General features: G+C 37.6%; 1 long non-coding RNA gene across 1 annotated transcript in view; it reads left to right on the forward strand.

The window, feature by feature from the left end:
- Positions 1-15,695: 15,695 nt before the first annotated feature.
- LOC106997315 (uncharacterized) overlaps positions 15,696-20,403 on the forward strand; it is a 38,241-nt gene continuing 33,533 nt past the window's right edge. Inside the window, exons 1-2 of the long non-coding RNA XR_013415865.1 lie at positions 15,696-15,795; positions 17,910-18,024. This is a non-coding gene — a long non-coding RNA (uncharacterized LOC106997315). The remainder of the gene's footprint in view (positions 15,796-17,909; positions 18,025-20,403) is intronic.

Genomic DNA, 20,403 nt, shown 5'->3' on the forward strand with positions numbered 1-20,403 from the left:
TTTCTGCAAGTTACGCATCCTTATAAATTATCAATCTGTTCTTCACTGGTTTAGAATTCGGTACCTTCTACTTCTGTTTCTCTAACTCATTACTCTAAGGTTTATTAACTAAGTAATGTTAAAAGTTAGAACAATTTTAAATTTCATTATGAAAATGTGGGTTGTTACCTAAATTTCAACAAACTCTCAAAAGCAAGGATGTTAAAATCACTAATGGTTAGGTGTTACTTTCTTGGCCCATGTTCCCAAAATCATATGAAATCAGAAAACAGGTTTTTAGGAAATGATCTGCATAACCACATCTATAAGTCTGGTAGCATGAACATTATCCAAAATGCTTTGCAAATGTTCTCTGGGTCAATTCTTAGGCAATACAGTTGATGGGCATGGTAGGCAGAATAATGGCTTCCAAAGAGGTCCAAGTTTTATTCCTGGAACCTGTGACTATCAAGTGGCAAAAGGGAATTTGCAGATATGGCTAAATAAGAACTTCAAATGGAGATGTTATCTGGGATTATCTTTGTGAGTCCATTGTAATCAGGAGGGTCCTTATAAATCGAAGAGGAATACAGGAGCGTCAGAGCCAGAAGGGGAGATGTGGCCATGGAGGCAGAGGTCAGAGGGCTGCGCTGCTGGCTTTGAAGATGGAGAAAACAGTCATGAACCAGGGAATTCCAGAGGCATCCAGAAGCTGGAAAATCTCCTCCAGAACCTCAGAAGAAAGTTCTTCTGGCTCTGTTGATTTTAGCCCCGTGAGACTCATTTCAGATGTCTAGTTCATAAAACTATAAGATAGTAAACATGTTGTTTTAAGCAACTACACTTGTGGCAATTTGTACAGCAACAACAGGCAACTGATACAAAAGGCACTGGAATACATTTCTCCAGAATAAATAATTGCTGGTTTTTAACATGCACAACACTGAGACACAGAACTACAAAGATTTACAAGAGGGATTGTCTCTAATTACAGTTTTCTTCAAAACAGAGCAACAGAGAACATTTCTATGCATTGGTTCTACAAATATCGATTACACATGTTCTGTTTCAGATTCTGCAAAAGGTTTAAACGCCAGTTTCATCTTACAGTGAAATTTGTCTTAGCAGAAGAAAACACGTTATTCGTATTCAAACATTTACCGACCATCTAAACATGTTCTAAACACTGGGGTTAGCAACATAAATAAGACTCTTTGAAGTATACAACCTAGTATAGCGTTTTTCTTTTTGTTCTTTTTGACCATGAGCCACAGTAGGAAATATATTTTACATTGTAACTCAGTATATATACCTTTATAAGCCTGAACCAAAAACTTGATACACTTTAATATTTTCTATTCTTTTCTGGCCTATTTCGCTTAAAAATGCTATGTAGAAACTGTTGAATTGATTTCATAACCCACTAATTGGCTTGAAAAGCACTATCTTAGTGAGTAAGTTATACATGTAGAGAAATAGCAGAGCATGCCATATACTAATGAAGATAACAACCATGGTAAGTACAAGAAAAGTAGTAACAGCTAAAATTTGAATGCTTACTATATTCACTGTTCTAAGGGAGTATTGAACATCTGAAGTACCCTAATCAGGTATTCACACTTCAGAGGTAGCTACGTAAAAACTTTAAATATTATAGGAATCTATACCTAAGAGTTTTTAATTAGCATACAAACATTAGTAAAATGAGCTGTGCTTGAGTTATATGACTGGATAGAATGAGTGTACAGGCATCAACACCCATGTATGAACTTGATATAAGGATATTGCAAATCCAGCAGCAACTAATATTGCTGGAGCAGCATGATAGGTTCACATCTCCATTTGGTCACACACTTTCATTTCAGAGATGACAATGTTGCTTAACCCAAACTAGAAGGTTGGCTTACCCTGCTTCCAGAATGTCTTAACAGCCTTAGCATTCTAAGCTTACAGGAGCAGTTGAGTGACTATTTTTGCTTCTTGTTAATACATATTAGACAAGTCTTAATCTATTATATAACTTGTTTTCATTATTGACATACCATGGGGTAGCATGGTTACACGGGAGAGGATTGTCATCCAGTGCCTACTTGCCTACCTCTAATTGCTGGGAGCTCTCAATATTTGCCAAAAGAACCTGATGATTATTAAATGGTCAACTTGGCTTCTCTCAGTTCCAAGAGATTTTGCATTCTGTTCCAAGAAACTCTTATTTCATATTTTAACTGGTATTTGTCAAAAAGAGGCATACTGTCAGAAACACTTAAACAGAGCTCAACATTCAGCATATTGTACTTAAGCAGTAGCTCTCCCACTTTTAATCAGTGTCCTTCATATCTGTATGGAGTGGATGAGAGGGGTGCTTGTTGAATCTGCAGAATATTGAGCTCTGTTTAAGCAGTTCTGCTACAGTGTTACTCCTTTTTCTCTCCCCACCCCCAAACTGGAAAGACAATATGTCCTGATCGTTGCTTTGAAGACCATGGCATGTTCCCTTCTCACCACACCTGGAATTCTTCTTGATTATTTTTTCCTCTCAGTCTGTGGCCTAAAATTTGTCCTCACTCTGGCAGTCTCACAATGACAGAATTATAGAATATGGGAATAAAACAGTCATAGGTAGTACTATTAGTCATATGTTAGTTATTATCTGCAGCCTTCGTATAAGAAAGGATAAAAGGCCACAAAAAAGTACTGAAAACATAACCTACCTCCTTCCCAATCTGAGCTCTCATTTCTCAGGTTCCTTCCAGTGCTATCTATAGACAACTTCCTGCATATTAGTCCATAATCTTCAAACCTCCTCAATCACCACGGAAATGCCTGACTGTATTTCCTCTGAAATGTCATGAAACTTATAATAACCATAAAAGAGTGACTCCTAATAATTGCGTCATTTTGTTTTTCTTGGAGGTCTGAGGTTGAAAAGCAAAGAGTGAAAGAGAGGGAAGGAAGGAAGGAGGGAAGGAAGGAAGGAAAGAGGGAGGGAGGGAGGGAGGAAGGAAGGAAGGAAAAGGAAGGAAGGAAGGAAAGAAGGAAAAGGAAGGAAGGAAGGAAAAGGAAGGAAGGAAGGAAGGAAAGGAGGGAGGGAAGGAAAGAGGGAAGGAGGGAGGAAGAGAACAAAAATGTTCTAGAGACTTCAGAGAGTAAAACAAATTCTTCCTATAATTTTGATGATTAAAAATTAAACACAGGCCAGGCACTGTGGCTCATGCCTGTAATCCCAGCACTTTGGGAGGCCAAGGTGGGTGCATCACTTGCCCAAGAGTTTGCAACTAGCCTGGGCAACATGGTGAAACCCAGTCTCTACAAAACATACCAAAATTAGCTGGGCGTGGTGGTACATGCCTGTAGTCCCAGCTACTTGGGGGGCTGAGGTGGGAGAATTGCTTGAGCCTGAGAAGTTGAGGCTGCAGTCAGCCATGTTCACACCACTGCACTCCAGCCCGGGTGACAAAGTGAGGCCCTGTCTCTAAATAAATAAATAAATAAATAAATAAAAGCAAGCTAAGCTTTAGGATACAAGACTGCTTGCCTCAGGGACTCCTGGAAAAATTCTCCTTCTCTCCTAATTCCAATTTTCAGCATAGTGTCTGAACCATGTGAAGATCAGTAATTATACTTAATGGACAATGGATTATCTGAAGCAGATTTAAATCTATGTGTACGCTTACATTATGTAAGCTTAGGACACGCAAAGATTGTGATAATATAATAATAATAGCTAAATTTACATAGAACATTTTCTGACACTGCTTTAGAATGTTTCAAATTTCAATTTCTAAAATCTCCATATTATCTATTTACAAGTATTCGCCTCCTCTGAGAAGTCCTCCCTCGCCCCGCTTCTTTGTTTGGAAGTGCATCCTAGTTCAAGGTTTTCAGAATACCCCAAGGTTCCCTGTTTTTAGGGCCCTTATGAGAATTATTTTTCACTCTTTCTTTACCTAGATAAAAATCCGGCATACAATAGGTGTTCAGTAACTGCTGGATGGAGGAATAAATGAATTATTACCACTACTATGGATTTATTTTTTCCACGAATGACTAATTTTCCCTTTGTTTTGGCATTAAGGCACTTTCCACAGAAATGTAAAAACATTACTTAATATGAAAAACCACTATTATGATCTACTATAATCTTCACTCCAAAATAGAAAGGAACAAATTGTCTTTTGCAGCTACTGTCTAAATTGCGGATTAAAAGTTTTGGTTTCTAAATGTAATTGCTGTGCAGAGCTATTCATTTTGTTCACTTTGGATCTCCCTGAAGCATTCCTCTAGCCTTCTACCTTTGAGTTTTGTTTTAAGAACACACTTGTCAGTTGAGATTAAGATAACATTTCTGTGTGAACATAAAAGCTGAGAAAGAATTCCAGTCATGCTGCCAGAGGAACCAGCTGTGCTGTTTAGCTCCTCTAGACAGAGTGCTGGCTGTGCCTCAAACATCGAAGGGAGTCATCAGGTACAATTCCTGGGTGAGTAACGCGTTGCACAACATTCCCTCCAAAACAACAAACAAGCACCAGGAATAAGGCTAGGCTCCTATCCTTCTGTTACACATTGTGGAAAAAACCAATGTTTCAAGTAAGTATTTTAGGGTAGTGGCTGGGCTCCTGTCATACTCTTTAGTCCCTGTTGTGAACCCAAAGAATCTGAGACAGATCTCAGGCACTTCAGAAAGTTCATTTTGCCAAGGTTAAGGAGGTGCCCGTGACAGTCTCAGGAGGTCCTGACAACATGTGGACATGTGCCCAAGGTGGTCAGGATACTGCTTGCTTTTATACAATGCAGGGAGACATAATACAGGCAACTATCCTGTCTTTAACAGTGTGCACAGAACCTCAAAGAACATTTTCTATAAGAATAGGTACTATAAAAACACCCCGTTACTGTGTAATCATATGATGAAATGTCTTCTGCATTGACAGCCAAAAGCTAGGATTAAATCTAAGTAATTTTATTTTCTTCTTAGAACCATCCAAATCCTTTTAAGGGGATCTATAACCAAATCCTCTGTAATCTTAGGTAGAAATTTGATTTACGAATACAGCCTTTTGTTGATTTTAAATTTTTAATAACATTGGATGTTTGATATATTTTGACTTCCAGAATTTCCATTACTAAAATTAAGGATTCTTTCCAGAAGCCTTTACATGTTTAAAGACAACAAATAAAACGATTACTTATTATCTCATTTATGGTAACCGTCTAATTTTACAGTATTTTTTCCTTCATTTTAGATTTGACCCAGTCCTTGCCAAATTAATAAAATATCTTTTATAATTATCCAGAAATACAGAATTCCTAAAGTGAAAGCAAAAAGAACTAAAAAAATTATTTATGTTGGAGTGATGAAAATGTTCTAAAATTAAATTGTGGTGATGGTTGTACAACTTTGTGAATTATTAAAACCACTGAACCATATACTTTAAAAGGGTGAATTTTATGGTATGTAAATTATATCTCAATAAAGCTGTTAGAAATAATTTATTAGGTTTAAGTCAAATGCTTGTGATGGTTAATACTGAGTGTCAACTTGATTGGATTGAAGGATACAAAGCATTAATTCTGAGTGTGTCTGTGAGGGTGTTGCCAAAGGAGATTAACATTTGAATCAGTGGGCTGTGGAAGGCAGATCCACCCTTAATCTGGTGGGCACAACCTAATCAGCTGGCAGGGAATATAAAGCAGGCAGAAAAACGTGGAAACAAGAGATGGCCTAGCTTCCCAGCCTACATCTTCCTCCCATGCTGGACGCTTCCTGCCCTTGAACAGCAGACTCCAAGTTCTTCAGTTTTGGGATTCAGACTGGCTCTTCTTGCTCAACAGCTTGTAGACAGCCTGTTGTGGGACCTTGTAATCATGTAAGTTAATACTTAATAAACTCATATATATATATATATATATCCTATTAGTTCTGTCCCTTTTAGAGAACCCCGACTAATACAGATTTCAGGACCAGGAGTGGTTCTAGAGGAACAGATTATTAATGATGGAGTTCTTTCACTGGTTTTGGGGATTCTGAAGTTGGCTGCTTCGTATGATTAGACCCAAAAATGCCAAGGACTCTACTTCTAATAGTGTGGAGAACCCTGATAGTCCTTGTTGAAAACTGTTTGAAGAGCTATGTAAAATAAATGCATTTGAGACTCCTGATTCACTGCTCATGAGAGGCAAGGGGTTTAGTGATTCTACACATAATACCTTTGGCCATATGTGGAGAACCAAAGAACATGATGAAGCTGGTTGATTGCTCCTAAGTTCAGTGGACAAAGTGATGAAACAAAATGATGAACTCAGGGATTCTGTCTCCCGACTTCAGAAGCAGATACCGAGCCACAGATATGCTGAGATTGCCCTGAGTGAGAGTCTTATCTCCTGTAGAGAAAGAATTGAAGTTGTGGAAAAACAGACACAAGCTCTTATCCCGCGAGTGGCTGACCTGCAATGAAAGATGCATGCACAGCCTCGCCATGTGTCTACTGTTAAAGTGAGGGCATTGATTGGAAAAGAATGGAACTCTGCCACTTGAAATGGGATCGTGTGGGAGGCCCCCGATGAAGCCAGGAACACTGAGTTTGTAAACTCTGATGAATCTTTTTTGCCGGAAGGAACAGCTTCCCCATCCCCAGTAGTGGCAGCATCCCTTCCACTACCTATGCTGCCATCCGCCTTTCCACCTGTGCCTGAGGAGATAAATCCTGCCCTGTCTGAGGCAACAGTGATGGCCTCCCTGGAGGCAGATGCCAGGCAAGATAATGTTGACTCTCCTCAGCAGTCACCCTCCACACCTCTGTTTGCTTCTAGACCTGTAACTCCACTCAAGTCCCAATGGGACACCTAGAGGGGAGGTTCAGAGTGTGACCCGTGAGGAGGTACACTACACTCCAAAAGAACTGTTCGAGTTCTCTAATTTACATAAACAGCAATCTGGAAAACAGTCGTGGGAATGGATATTAAGGGTATGGGATAATGGTGGAAGGAACATAGAGTTGGATCAGGCTGAAATTAATGATTTGGGCCCACTAAGTAAAGACCGAATTTAATGTTGCAGCTTGGGGAGTTAAAAAAGTTTCTAATAGTTTATTTTCTTGGTTAGCTGAAATGTGGATTAAAAGATGGTCCACTGTGGGTGAGCTGGAACTGCCTGATCTCCCTTGGTTTAATGTCAAGGAAGGGATCCAAAGGCATAAGGAAATTGGGATGGTGGAGGGGATTAGTAACTTTAGACCTACTCATCCCGGCTGGGAGGGTCCAGAAAATATACCCTTGACCAATGCCTTGTGAAATAGATTTGCAAAAGCAGCACCTGCATCTTCGAAGAGCCCTGTAATTGCTCTTCTCTGTGTGTCAGATCTAACAGTGGGAACTGCAGTCACTGAACCAAAAAATGTAAATACACAGGGAATAATTAGATCCTGAGGTAGCAGGGGCCAAGTGGCAGCACTCAACCATCAAAGCCAAGGCGGGCATAGCTACCATAATGGACAGCAGAGGCAAAGTGGCAATCAGAATAGTCTGACTCATTTAGAGCTCTGGCATTGGCTAATTAATAATGGTGTTCCTAGAGGTGAAATTCACAGGAAACCTACTGCATTCCTACTTAAATTAACCAAACAGAAAACTTCTAGGTTGAATGGACAAAAGACTAATTTGAATTGTAAAAACAGAGAATCATGGCCCCTTAATCAATTTCCAGAGTTGAGCCAGTTTATAGACCCAGAACCCGCTGAATGAAGGGGAGACTGGGTCCCCTTGAGTAAGGACTTCATCACACTACTGACAATTTATGCAGTGAAGCTTTCTCCCATCCCTCCCCAAGGAGACATTTGGCCTTTTACCAGGGTAACTGTGCACTGGGGAAAGGGAAATGATCAGACATTTGGGGGACTACTGGAAACACTGGCTCTGAGCTGAAGTTGATTCCAGGGGACCTCAAGCATCATTGTGGTCCTCCAGTTAAAGTAGGGGCTCATGGAGGTCAGGTAATTAATGGAGTTTTAGCTCAGTTCCGACTTACATTGGGTCCCTGGACTCATCCTGTGGTCATTTTCCCAGTGCCAGAATGTGTCATTGGCATAGACAGACTTAGCAGCAGGCAGAACCCCCACATTGGCTCCCTGTCTGGTAGTGTGAGGGCTATTATGGTGGGAAAGGCCAAATGGAAGCCATTAGAGCCGCCTCTACCTAGAAAAATAGTAAATTAAATACAATATCGCATCCCTGGAGGGATCGTGGAGTTTAGTGCCACCATCAAGGACTTGAAAGAGGCGGGGTTGGTGATTCCCACCACATCCCCATTCAACTTTCCCATTTAGCCTGTGCAGAAGACAGATGAGCTTTGGAGAATGACAGTGGATTATCATAAGCTTAACCAAGTGGTGGTGACTCCAATTGCAGCTGCTGTACCAGATGTGGTTTCATTGCTTGAGCAAATTAACTCATCTCCTGGAACCTGGGATGCAGCCATTGACTCGGAAAATACCTTTTTCTCTATTCCTGTCCATAAGACCCACCAGAAGCAATTTGCCTTCAGCAGACAAGGTTAGCAATATATCATTACTGTCCTACCTCAGGGGTATATCAACTCTCCAACTATGTGTCATAATCTTATTTAGAGAGACCTTGATCGCTTTTTGCTTTCACAAGATATCACACTGGTCCATTACATTGATGGCATTATGCTGATTGGATTCAGTGAGCAAGAAGTAGCAAACACACTGGACTTGTTGGTGAGACATTTGCATACCAGAGGATGGGAAATAAATCCGACTAAAATTCAGGGACCATCTACCTCACATAGATAAGTATAACAAGTAAAAACATGTTGGCTGACAATGACTATACATTTTGCTTATTTACCATGTGTTTCATGCTCTATCTTTGTGAATATTCAAGCCAAATTTCCATCACATTTGTAGAGTATGCTTTAGAAGGCATTTCCACACTGAGTGTGAAATTGGGCTTAAGGATTTTAAAGGTCCGTATGATTCTGAATTGAATGAGAACTGTGACATGGTTTAGCTCTGTGTCTCCACCCACATCTCATGTTGAATTGTAATTCCCAGTGTTGGCAGAGAGACTTGGTGATTGGATCATGGGTTTGGATTTCCCCCTTGTTGTTCACGTGATAGTGGCTGAGTTCTTATGAGAGTTGATGCCTTAAAAATGTGTGGCACATCCCCCTTAGCTCTCTCTCCCGCCACCATGTTAAGACATGCTTGCTTCCCCTTCACCCTTCTGCCCAAATTGTAAGTTTCCTGAGGCTTCCCAGCCATGCTTCATGTGCAGCCTATGGAACTGTGAGTCAATTAATCCTCTTTTCTTCATAAATTACCCAGTCTCAGGTGGTTATGTGTAGCAGTGTGAGAATGGAATAATGCAAACTCCAAAACATTGAAAATCAGCTCTACTGCAATAACTTTTGTTGTGGTATCTATGGATGTACACACAAAAAACAACCAAAAAAACCCAAAAAACAAAAAAACCCTTAATAATGCTAGAATCTTTTGCAAGAAGCATACCATTTAAAACATATTAAAATAAGTATATTTCTAAAGCCGGTTTCTTTTGTTCATATAATTTAATCAATTGTATTACTAGCATTATTGTCCTCGCCCTAGGGTAGTCATAACTTTTCTGTGAAAACAAAGGCCAATCTTGGCTAAGGAGACTATGATCCCATGAGACAAGCCAGCATGTGGCAACATGGGAGTCTGTACTTTAAGCTCATCTCAAACAAGTAAGTTTTTGTAAATATCAACTAGGCCAAGGTCCTCCTCACCATTCAACTTCTTTAATGACTTCCTTCTAGATTGTTTCTCTTCCCATCATTTAAGTAACCCACACCCCATAAGTCGTTAGGGTGTTTTCAGGGGAGGTGAAGGAGTCAGTGTTGGTAATTGTCTTTGAGAATCCCATTTGGTGATTTCCTGAGTTTTTGATATGCCAAGTGCATATCACCAATGATCTGTACTTAAAAACTTCTATGTGTGTCAAGACACTCTGAGTATCCTGAATGTTGCTCAGAGCCATTTACACTCTTGTAAAAATATGCATCAGTGATAAGATCACAGAGATTGTACAAAACCAAAATGAAGAACACATATTTCCATGTTAAACTAGACTTTGTCACGCAGAAAGCAACTCTACAGCATTCTGAAGTCAAAGGGCAACGAGGAATGTTAGACAGCAGCAACAATTACCCAAAGTCTCACTCCCCAGAGTCTCAACCCCCAGAGCAACAAGAAAGGAGAAGTATCCGGATCAAATTGGTACGTGTGAGCTTGGATTATTCACCCTCTTCCTTGACTTCTTAACTTGAACATATAATACACATTATATTAATACATATAATACCTATATGTATACATATAATATGTATATTAATACATATAATACACATTATATTAATACATATAATACATATAATACCAGCTCTTTTTGGCCTTCCTTAGAGTATAACATTTACCTTACTTTGTTATACATGTACACTGCAATAGCAACTCTCAAACCAAGAAGTTGAGAGACTTTTTTCAGTTATTTTTTTCTTTCTTTCTTTTTTTTTTTTAGAGCAAAGTATCAGAAAACTCTCTTTTACCAGGAACACCATATTCGTGGATAATTTTCTCTCCAGAGTCAGACACAGATTTGATCTATTTGACTGCCTGGAAGGTTTTAAATACAGAGGACATTTACTCCAGAGGCTGTGAACACGTGAACATCATCACAGAATGAATCCTGTAAGTTGAAATACTCATAATCTGACCTGATAAATTATTGTATATAGGAACAAAAATATTAAACAGTATAAATTTGCATGTACTCACATAAGAAAGTAGACAATAGTGGCTATCGTTGCTATTCGTAGAAAATGGACAAAGATAACCATGTTCTAATTTTGCTTTCAACAACACCCAAATATCTGAGGATCACCTTCGATATCTGCTTGATTTCAGTCTTTGTAACAAAGAATATGTAATTTTAATGAGAAAAATCTGTTTATAATGATTTTAAGAGAATCATCATATTGAGCATGGAACAAGGCTCTTGGAAACATGTAATAAAGACATTTCATGACCATGTGAAATTCCCACATTGCGTGGAAAAGTTTTTGAAGTAAAAGTAAACATTTTGAAGACTAAAACTATAATTACTAGTCATGAGATAGTTGATTGTGATAGGCATTTTCAGACTCTGAAACTCAAACCTGCTCACAGATGCCTTCTCAGATGATTTCAGTAATTTGTAATTCGTGAGTAACTGTAAAATCCATTTATATTTTGAAAGGAGCAGAAATAGCACAAATGTTACCATTTCACTCTATAAAACAGGAATACTGTATGCCAAACAGTTTTCTACATGAGTCATCAAGATCAACAAGCAGGTCTCCATGGAAACGCAGACATTTATAAAATCCCAAACCTTGTTTCTAATATATCTTTTACTTTATATTATTTTATTATTTATTTTTAAAATTGCAGTAAAAGATGCACAATACAAAATTTACTATTTTAACCAGTTTTAAGTGCATAGTGGCATTAGTACATTTAACATGTATATATTTATATATTATATATATTTATATATATTATATATATTTTATATATATATTTTATATATATATATTTCTGTTTTGGAAACAGGATCTCACTCTGTTGCCCAGGCTGAAGTGCAGTGGTGCCATCATAGCTCACTACAGCCTTCAATTCCTGGGCTCAAAGGATCCTCCCACTTCAGCCTCCTGAATAGCAGGGATACATTTAAAATTTTGTGCAACTATCACCACCACCCATCTTCAGATTTTTTTTTTTCATCTTACAAAACTGAAACTCTGTATCCATTCTATGATTTGTCTATGAATTTGACTACTCTAGGTCCCTCATGTAAGTGGAATCATACAATATTTATCATTTTATGATGATTTGTTCACTCAGCATAATATCTGCAAGGTTCATCCATGTGGTAGCATATGCCAGAACTTCCTTTTTAAGGCTGGATACTATTTCATTGTATGTATATACCAGGCTTTGCCTATCCAGTAGTCCATTAGTGGGTACTTAGGTTACTTTCACGTATTGGCTGTTGTGAATAATGCTGCTATGAACATGAACGTAGAAATATCCGTTCACATTATCAGTTCTTTTGGGTACATACTCAGAAATGGAATGGATCACATGGTAATTCCATGTTTAATTTTTGAGGAACCATCGTACTGTTTTCCACAGCATCTGCATCATTTCACATTCCCACCAGCTATGTACAAGGGTTCCAATTTCCTTAAGAACACTTGTTACTTTCTGTTTTTAAATATTAACTATCCTAATAGGTGTACATGGTATCCCACTGTGGTATTGATTTGCATTTCCCTAATAATTAGACAGGTTGAGCGTCTTTCCACGTGCTGTTGTCCAGCTGTATACCTTCTTTCGAGAAATGTTAATTCAAGATCTTTGACTACTTTTAAATCAGGTTGCTTGTTTTTTTGCTATTGTTGAGTTTTCTTTATATATTCTGGATATTTACCCCTTATCAGATGGATGATTTGCAGATATTTTCTCCTGTTCATGGGTTGCCTTTCACTCTGTTGACAATATCCTTTCATGCATGAACATTTTAAAATTTTGAAGTAATCCAATGTATCTATTTTTTTAATCTTGTTGCCATAATATTTTATTTAACAAAATGGCATTCAGTTGAATTGGTCAAGGTTATAGTTATAGTCAGTTATACTCAGGGCAATTTTCCATACAGACTAGATTAATTTAAGTACATCATAGTTGTGTACTCTGTTACCCAGGCATACTGCAGAATTGGGGCAGTTTCATCTAAGTACAGGCAGGTTTTCTTATTTTGGTAATTTTTTTTTCCATTTGATTTCTACCTGCATTTTCAAATAAAATTACTGTTTTATCTGAAGTCTTAAGTATCAACTTAGGTAAAGGAACCAATATTTGGAAAGGTTTTTTTTTTTTTTTTTTTTTTTTTCGAGACAGAATCTCACTCTGTCACTCAGCCTGGAGTACAGTGGTGCCATCTCAGCTCGCTGCAACCTCCACCTACCAGGTTCAAGTGATTCTCCTGCTTCAGACTCCCGAGTAGCTGGGACTATAGTCATGTGCCACCACGCCTGGCTAGTTTTTGTATTTTTAGTAAAGATGGGGTTTCTCCATGTTGGTCAGACTGGTCTTGAATTCCTAAGCTCAAGTGATCTGCCTGCCTCACCCTCCCAAACTGCTGGGATTACAGGTGTGAGCCACTGTGCTCAGCCTGAAAGGTTTTTCTCACTGCCATTATTCATACTTCTTGGACTTACTACATACAAATATCTAGAAATTTTCCTCCGAGGCTGGACAGTATTCAAATTCATTTGTTCTATAGCCACTTCAGTTTCTATTCCTGTGCTATTTACATATAAGAGAGGAATGGAAATATTCTGAAACTCTACTCCGCTGTAAAAATTCCAGATTTTTAGGAAGAGTCACATTTGAAGATCCCATGATAGTTTGAGTTTATTGCATAGTGCTTTGGTTATAAGAGACCAGAACCACATACCTGATCCAATACATAAAGTTGGATAGCTTCCTCATCACACACACACACACACACACACACACACACACACACACACACAGAGTGAGGAAACTAGAAATAACCCAGTACTTCCAGCCAATAGGTTATCTACAGATCTTACCTAAAGTGGTGGATTTCAAGAATGCGTTAAAACAAGCAAAACAAGTTGTCCCACTTTCTACTTGGGTGGGTCACCTATAGGGCCTTTGACATTTACAATTATCTAATGTGTGACATTATCTAAATCAGTTAAGATTGTGAGTATGCTCCAAATATACTAACATTTTACATGTAGGAGATTTTGAAATACGTATTTTCAGAAAGTCCAAGTGAGAAAAAATATAGTTTGTTTACAAGTTGCCTGAGATCTAGCCAGTAAGATTTTAGGATTTCTAGGTAGACGCTCCACTCCAAAAATATGGAGATATTTAATTATCTTTTGTAATCTAAATACGTTCCTTGTTAGATGTCCGGTCTTGTAGGTCTGAAAGGATTTTGGTCTTCTAATATCCTGTTAAAAAAATGAAAGCTCAAAAAGTTGACATCATTATCAGCTGAAATAACCCAGGAAACTGCGAGCTCTTGTGGAAATAATGCATTTGATAGTGGACTTGGAGGTCAAGGTGTTCCAAAGTAGAAAGAGAGATGTTAAAAGAGTGTGGATGTGCACCTCTCTCAACTGAAAATTCAGATGAATTGGAAAGTTAAAGTTAAAAAAAAAACAAAAAACGCTTTAGAATACAAAGTTTAAAAAAATGCTTTAGGATAGTTATAAAAACCTTCTCTCTCTCTCTGTGTGTGTGTGTGTGTTTTTGTGTGTGTGTGTGTGTGTTTTTGTGTGTGTGTGTGTGTGTATGTTTAGGTATCTGGATTCAGATAACTTTCTAACACAAAACAAAAAGTTATTACTACCAAAAATCACTCAAAAAACTACAAGTAAAGTTAAAAGACAGACTGGGAAAACAATCACCTCAGACATAAGAGTTGATGTTTTTTATATTGAATTAAGCAAGCCTAAGACACGATGTCTTAGAAATAACAAATTTACAGAAGACTAGTATCTTAGTCCTTAACAGAGAGACATAATCATAATCATAGGGAAAAATGTACAGTTTCAAAATAATAATCTTGTATTGGCAACGAGCAATTAAAAAACAAACATACGATACCAAAGGTTTATTTGATGGCTCATGCCGTTTTCCCAATCAGTATAATCAGTATAATCACTTGACTAGAGATGCCCTAAGAAGGGCCTTCTCTTCCTGAGCCACTTCTCAAAGGCCATCAGGATTTAGCTAGTAAACAAAGCGTGATTAATGTGGCATGGCTACCGTCATAATAAACACATAGCTTTTGTGAAGACCCTACGTTGAAGGGAACATGTATCTATATGCCTGCATTGTTCTGTGTAAATTGCGAAATGATTCTCAGGGACTGACTTATTTTCTGGTGAAGATGAATGCTTTTGTGTTTCCCTTCTTTTGTAGCTTTCCCCCAACAGCCTGTTTGGCTCTGAACAAATGAGTACGGTTAACAAAATATATGTGTGCATACTTTCTAAACCTGTACATTAACCTCATGTCAGCTTCTTTCCTGCTTAGTTCACAAGGGTTGTTGTGTTAGAGGCTGACCAACAAGCCACTTTTCTGTATATTCTCTAAATGGCATATTGTCTGTTCATCAGACCTTTTACTCTGGTTAAGTCTAGGTTAATTAACTGTGTTCCTTTTTCTAAGGCAATAAATCTCAATCATCTTGTTTTTCTGTTGTCTCAGCTGTAATTTTGATCTTATAGTTAAAAATTTCTATAAGATCTTATAAAGATCTTACAAAAATCTTATAATGTCTTATAGATCTTATAGTTCCTTTAAAAGGAACTGTAATTTGGAATGCTTTTCTCATAAATAAACACAAATTAGAATTTACTTCAGATGATGACAAGATCTCAGATTGAGGTCTGTAGATAGCATCTTGAGTGTCCAAAATAGCTTTCTACGAATTCTGCATCATTTAGATGCCAGTCTTATAATGGATCACTCAGTCACATCAACGCCCGAGTCTATGCTGGGCGCTGACAGTGTTTGTGCAAAGTGGATGCCAAGTGACTGCACAATAAAGGTTTCTGAGTAGTTGAAATAGCTAAGTCTTGAGTCAATCAGTGCATCTGGACCACATTCATGTGGCAAATGCTGCTTTATGGAGAGGTTTCTAACACTGGCCTGCAATAATAATTCAGCCGAGGTAAGTGAGCTCTAAATATGCAATAAAGAAATTTGATTCTTTCAGTTTTAGCAATCAATAAAATAAAATTTATTTAATGTTGATTTCAACAAAGCCACAATGCTAACTGAAACGTTAAGCAAACAAATAGTCTTTTTCGTTTTTCATGTCTTACATTGGCACTTGAAGACTGCTCGTTGGGTAAATTGTGATTATTCTGAGCTAACTGTCTTAACAATTCTGCTTTATATAGTATATGAATTTAAGACGCACTTCTTACATTAGTAGGATTCGTGTAAATATACATAAACAGATCAAACATAAAACCAGATCTAAGACTATATCTGTCTGTCATCAACTCAGTATCATTGATCACATTGAATTATTAATTTGAATATTTCATTTTTTTTTGCTTGATTATTCTTGGAATTTTACTTGGTTTAATGGATGCAGTTATGTTACACATTTAAAATATTCTTGGTTTTATTTGTACTTAATATTATACTTAAGGGATTTTAGTCTAAGCATTTTTTCTTTAAATTGGATCTAAATATTATTGATAAATGAAAGTTTTGCAAAAAATCCTCATGAAAACAACAACAAAAGATTCCTCTCCTTTATTCAAAGGATCATGAAGAAGAAATTCCAACTAAAAAAAATCCTTGAGAAATATTCCACCCATTCAAGCTGTAGTAACACTACTGTTAGCCAGATAAAACATACACTTTTGAAAATAAACATTTTATTTGGTGATTTCCCAATACCATAAGAGTAGGTGATAGAAGCCAATGATTCATTTTTACTGCTTATTTTCAAATGAAAGCTGTAATCTTCATATCTTATTTTAAGAAGTACTGAAATCTTGCATTATGAAATACATCCATATAACTGCTACACCATATTCTTAGAAATGTTCTTACTATAAGCAGAAATTCTTACTTTTCTTGTCTGCCTTTAGCTATGTTTTCAAAATGTGTGCCTTGTGAGGATGTTGCAATAGGAATACTAATATTATTACTGCTACTAATGCTAATGAAGTAGAGCTGATAAAGCTTTGGGATTTTGTAGGGTTGAAAACCTTATAAAATGCTTTCTCCTACGTTAATTCTCACAATGGTATTTTGAAGAAGGTCTATGACTCAATTTACGGGTAAAGAAATTGAGGCAAAGAGGCTTACCCAAGGTCATAGAGTTAGTAATTTAGCAAAGGAGACTTTATCTTGGCAACTTCTAACAATTAATTATTGCCTCTTCTTTTTCTCTTATTGCCCCAAGCCTTTCTAACAGCCATCCTTCTGTCCTTCCTACCCCCAGCTTCTCTCCGCTTCCAGATGATCCTTCATGAAGCTACAAGAATCCCTTCTTTCCTTCCTTCTTTCCTTCTTTCCTTCCTTCCTTCCTCCCTTCCTTCCTTCCTTCCTTCCTTCCTTCCTTCCTTCCTTCCTTCCTTCCTTCCTTCCTTCCTTCCTTCCTTCTGTCCATATGTGCATATGTGTGTGTGTGTGTGCGCGCGTGTGTGCATGTGTGTGTCAGACTCTCACTCTATTGCCCAGGCTGGAATGCAGTGGTGCAATCTTGGCTCACTGAAGCCTCGACCTCCTGGGCTCAGGTGATCTTCCCACCTCAACTTACTGAGTAGCTAGGGCAACAGACACACATCACCATGTCCAGCTAATCTGTTGTATTTTTTGTAGAGACGGGGTCTTGCCATATTGGTCAGGCTGGTGTTGAACTCCTGGACTGAAGTGATTTACCCACCTCAGCCTCCCAAAGTGTTGGAATTACAGGGGTGAGCCACTACACCCAGCTACATTATTTCTTATAGAAATAAACCTGAGTCTGTCTCCCCTTCTCATTAAAGAGCCTCTGCTAGCATTAATTGGCTGAAGGGCAGAATACCACGAGCCTGACATCTCTCTTCATCCTCACCCTGTAGCCATCTTTCATTACAGTCACTGCAAGTTGCATAGGATGGACAAATAACCCAAGAATGTTCCACTGGGTGGGCAATAGGCGATTATAGCATTGAAGAATAATGGTATTGTCAAAATTACTTGAAATCAATTTCACGTATTGTTGTACTATCTCAAGCAGTTCTTTTTGCTCTCACATAAATTCCTATTTGCTTATTTAAGGTCCTCTTGTGAAGAAACTTGCTGTGATTATGAGCTAATAATGCTTCCGATATTTCAGTCAGGATACGCTTAGGCCAAGTACAGAACACACTGCCATCACTATGGAAATTACCAGGTACTTTTATTTTTCTATGTCTGGGATGTCCTCCTTGCCACAAATTGCCTGACAAACCTATTCTTAAATTTTAGCTCAACTGTGTTGTGATGTCTTGCTAACTTCCTTGGGCAAGGTTAGGGTATTTATCTCATCCTCTTGTCTAGCATTCTGTCCATTCCTCCAGAAGATCAGCCATCCTCTTTGGAATGTTTTTAGAAAGCTGATACACGTAAGGAAGAGAAACAAAATCACCTATAATTCTATTACTTATTTAAAAATTAGTATAATTTTGGCTTTACTCATTGCAAATTTTTCTAGGATCTAGTTGTTTTTCTCCTTTTGTTTGATAATTCAGTAATCCTACTATACGTATAAGTGCCTTCTGCTTCCTTTCGTTATTTCATGTCTTTGAAACCATCAGTTTTAATGTCTGCATACTGTTCAGTTATGTATCATCAATTATTTATCATTTCCCAAATCTTTCAAAATATGTTAATTTTTTGTTCTTCTTTAATCATATATATCTGCAGCTCCAATTCTGTCACTGAGCTTGGCATGTTAAATATTCAGTAAATGAGTGGTTAAAAAATCTTCTGGCTGTCTGGAAACTGATGTGATTTCCCTATTATCTTACTATTTTGATGATAATCTCGAATACCAATTTGGGATTTGGGACTAATTTCCCCAATATTAGTTGAAAATTTATGATGAGGTGGGAAATGAAGTAAGAAAGGTAGAAAAACTCTCTGGATATTTTAGTTTGGAAAAATGCAATATTACACTTCCTGTAGTTATCATGACCATTCTAGGTAGACGATTGTGTTTGTAAGTGTTGCTCTTTCCTGAAATATTTCCTTTGACTCTGTCAATAGCAAACATTATTTATCAATGCCACTAATGGAATAGAAAGAAGAAGATGCCAACATCTTTAAAAAAATATCTAATGGTTTATGCATGGATAGATATCAAGCATGTGGCATGCAAATATTTTTAAAAATATTAAATTAATAGTAAACTGAAAAGGTTTACTCCTTCAGAAAGGGGAGAACTGTCTTGTGGCTCAAGGAAATGTCACAGAATGAATAAATGAGAGTTAATTATAGAAAGTCGTGCCTAAGTTTTTGGCCTTTTTAACCAACATCAGGATTTGCTTCACCCATCAGTGGACAGTGAGAGTGGGGAATGGGATAACATGTGAGTGGGTGAAACACCTTCCATTTGACCATATATATATATACACACACACAAAGGGTATGTGAAGCTAGCTGATATGGTTAGGCTGTGTCCTCACCTAGAATCTCATCTTGAATTGTAATAATCCCCATGTGTCAAGGCAGAGACCAGGGGGAGATAACTGAATCATTGGGGCCGTTTCCCTCATACTGCTCTCGTGATAGTGAGTGAGTTCTCACGAGACCTGATGGTTCTAAGGGACTTCCCCCTTCATTTGGCTCTCATTCTCTCTCCTGCCACCATGTGAAGAAGGATGTGTTTGCTTCTCCTTCTGTCATGATTGTAAGTTTCCTGAGGCCTCCCCTGCCATGTGAAATTGTGGATCAATTAAACCTCTTTTCTTTATAAATTACCCAGTCTCAGGTATGTTTTTATTAGGAGCATGAGAACAGACTAATACACTAGCTGACTCTGACAAATAATTGTTTGCTAAAATAGGTGATGGATTTGGAAAACTATTGACACTGGTGTTTTACACATTGGCTTTCATCACATAATAAGAAACACAATATGGAAACAGTCTAGTATAGAGGAAGAAACAAGGAATTTGGATTCAGACATGGGTTCAAATTTCACTTCCATTTTTTATGACGTATGAGATCTTAGACAAGTTATTTAACCTCTTTGATCTTTAGATTTCCCATCTATAAAATTGTCAAGTTGATATAAAAGTAAAAAGAGGCAAGCATTTAGCATCTGACACACAGTGGGCATTCAAAAAGTGTGAGCTATTGTTATCATATTTTCTTACATATTGGCATATAAAAACAAATAAAAAAACTTGGATTTTGTCTGAAATAAAAAGCAATTGACATGAGAAACATACCGGAATAGATTATCACAGGACTACTGGCATTTTAAAAATAACATTTGGAACCTAGTTTATCTGATATTGTTTTAAATTTATAAACCTCTCTATTTTGGGGCACAGTTCCCCTGAAGGACATCTGAAAACTTCCAATGCACCTATCATTGACTGAGTCAATAAACTTTGGGTTTCTGGGCCACAAAAGATAGGAATCTCCAAAATGACACCTGCAGTTGCATAAAATTGGGGGCAGTATCTGCTCTGAAATTCTACCCTTGAATTATTCCATCTGAAGGCTCTAATCTGAGTCCAGTAAAAACCTCTTGCAAATGAGATCTACCAACCAAAGAACATAA

The sequence above is a fragment of the Macaca mulatta genome, chromosome 3 (assembly GCF_049350105.2).
Source record: "Macaca mulatta isolate MMU2019108-1 chromosome 3, T2T-MMU8v2.0, whole genome shotgun sequence".
NCBI lineage: Eukaryota > Metazoa > Chordata > Mammalia > Primates > Cercopithecidae > Macaca > Macaca mulatta.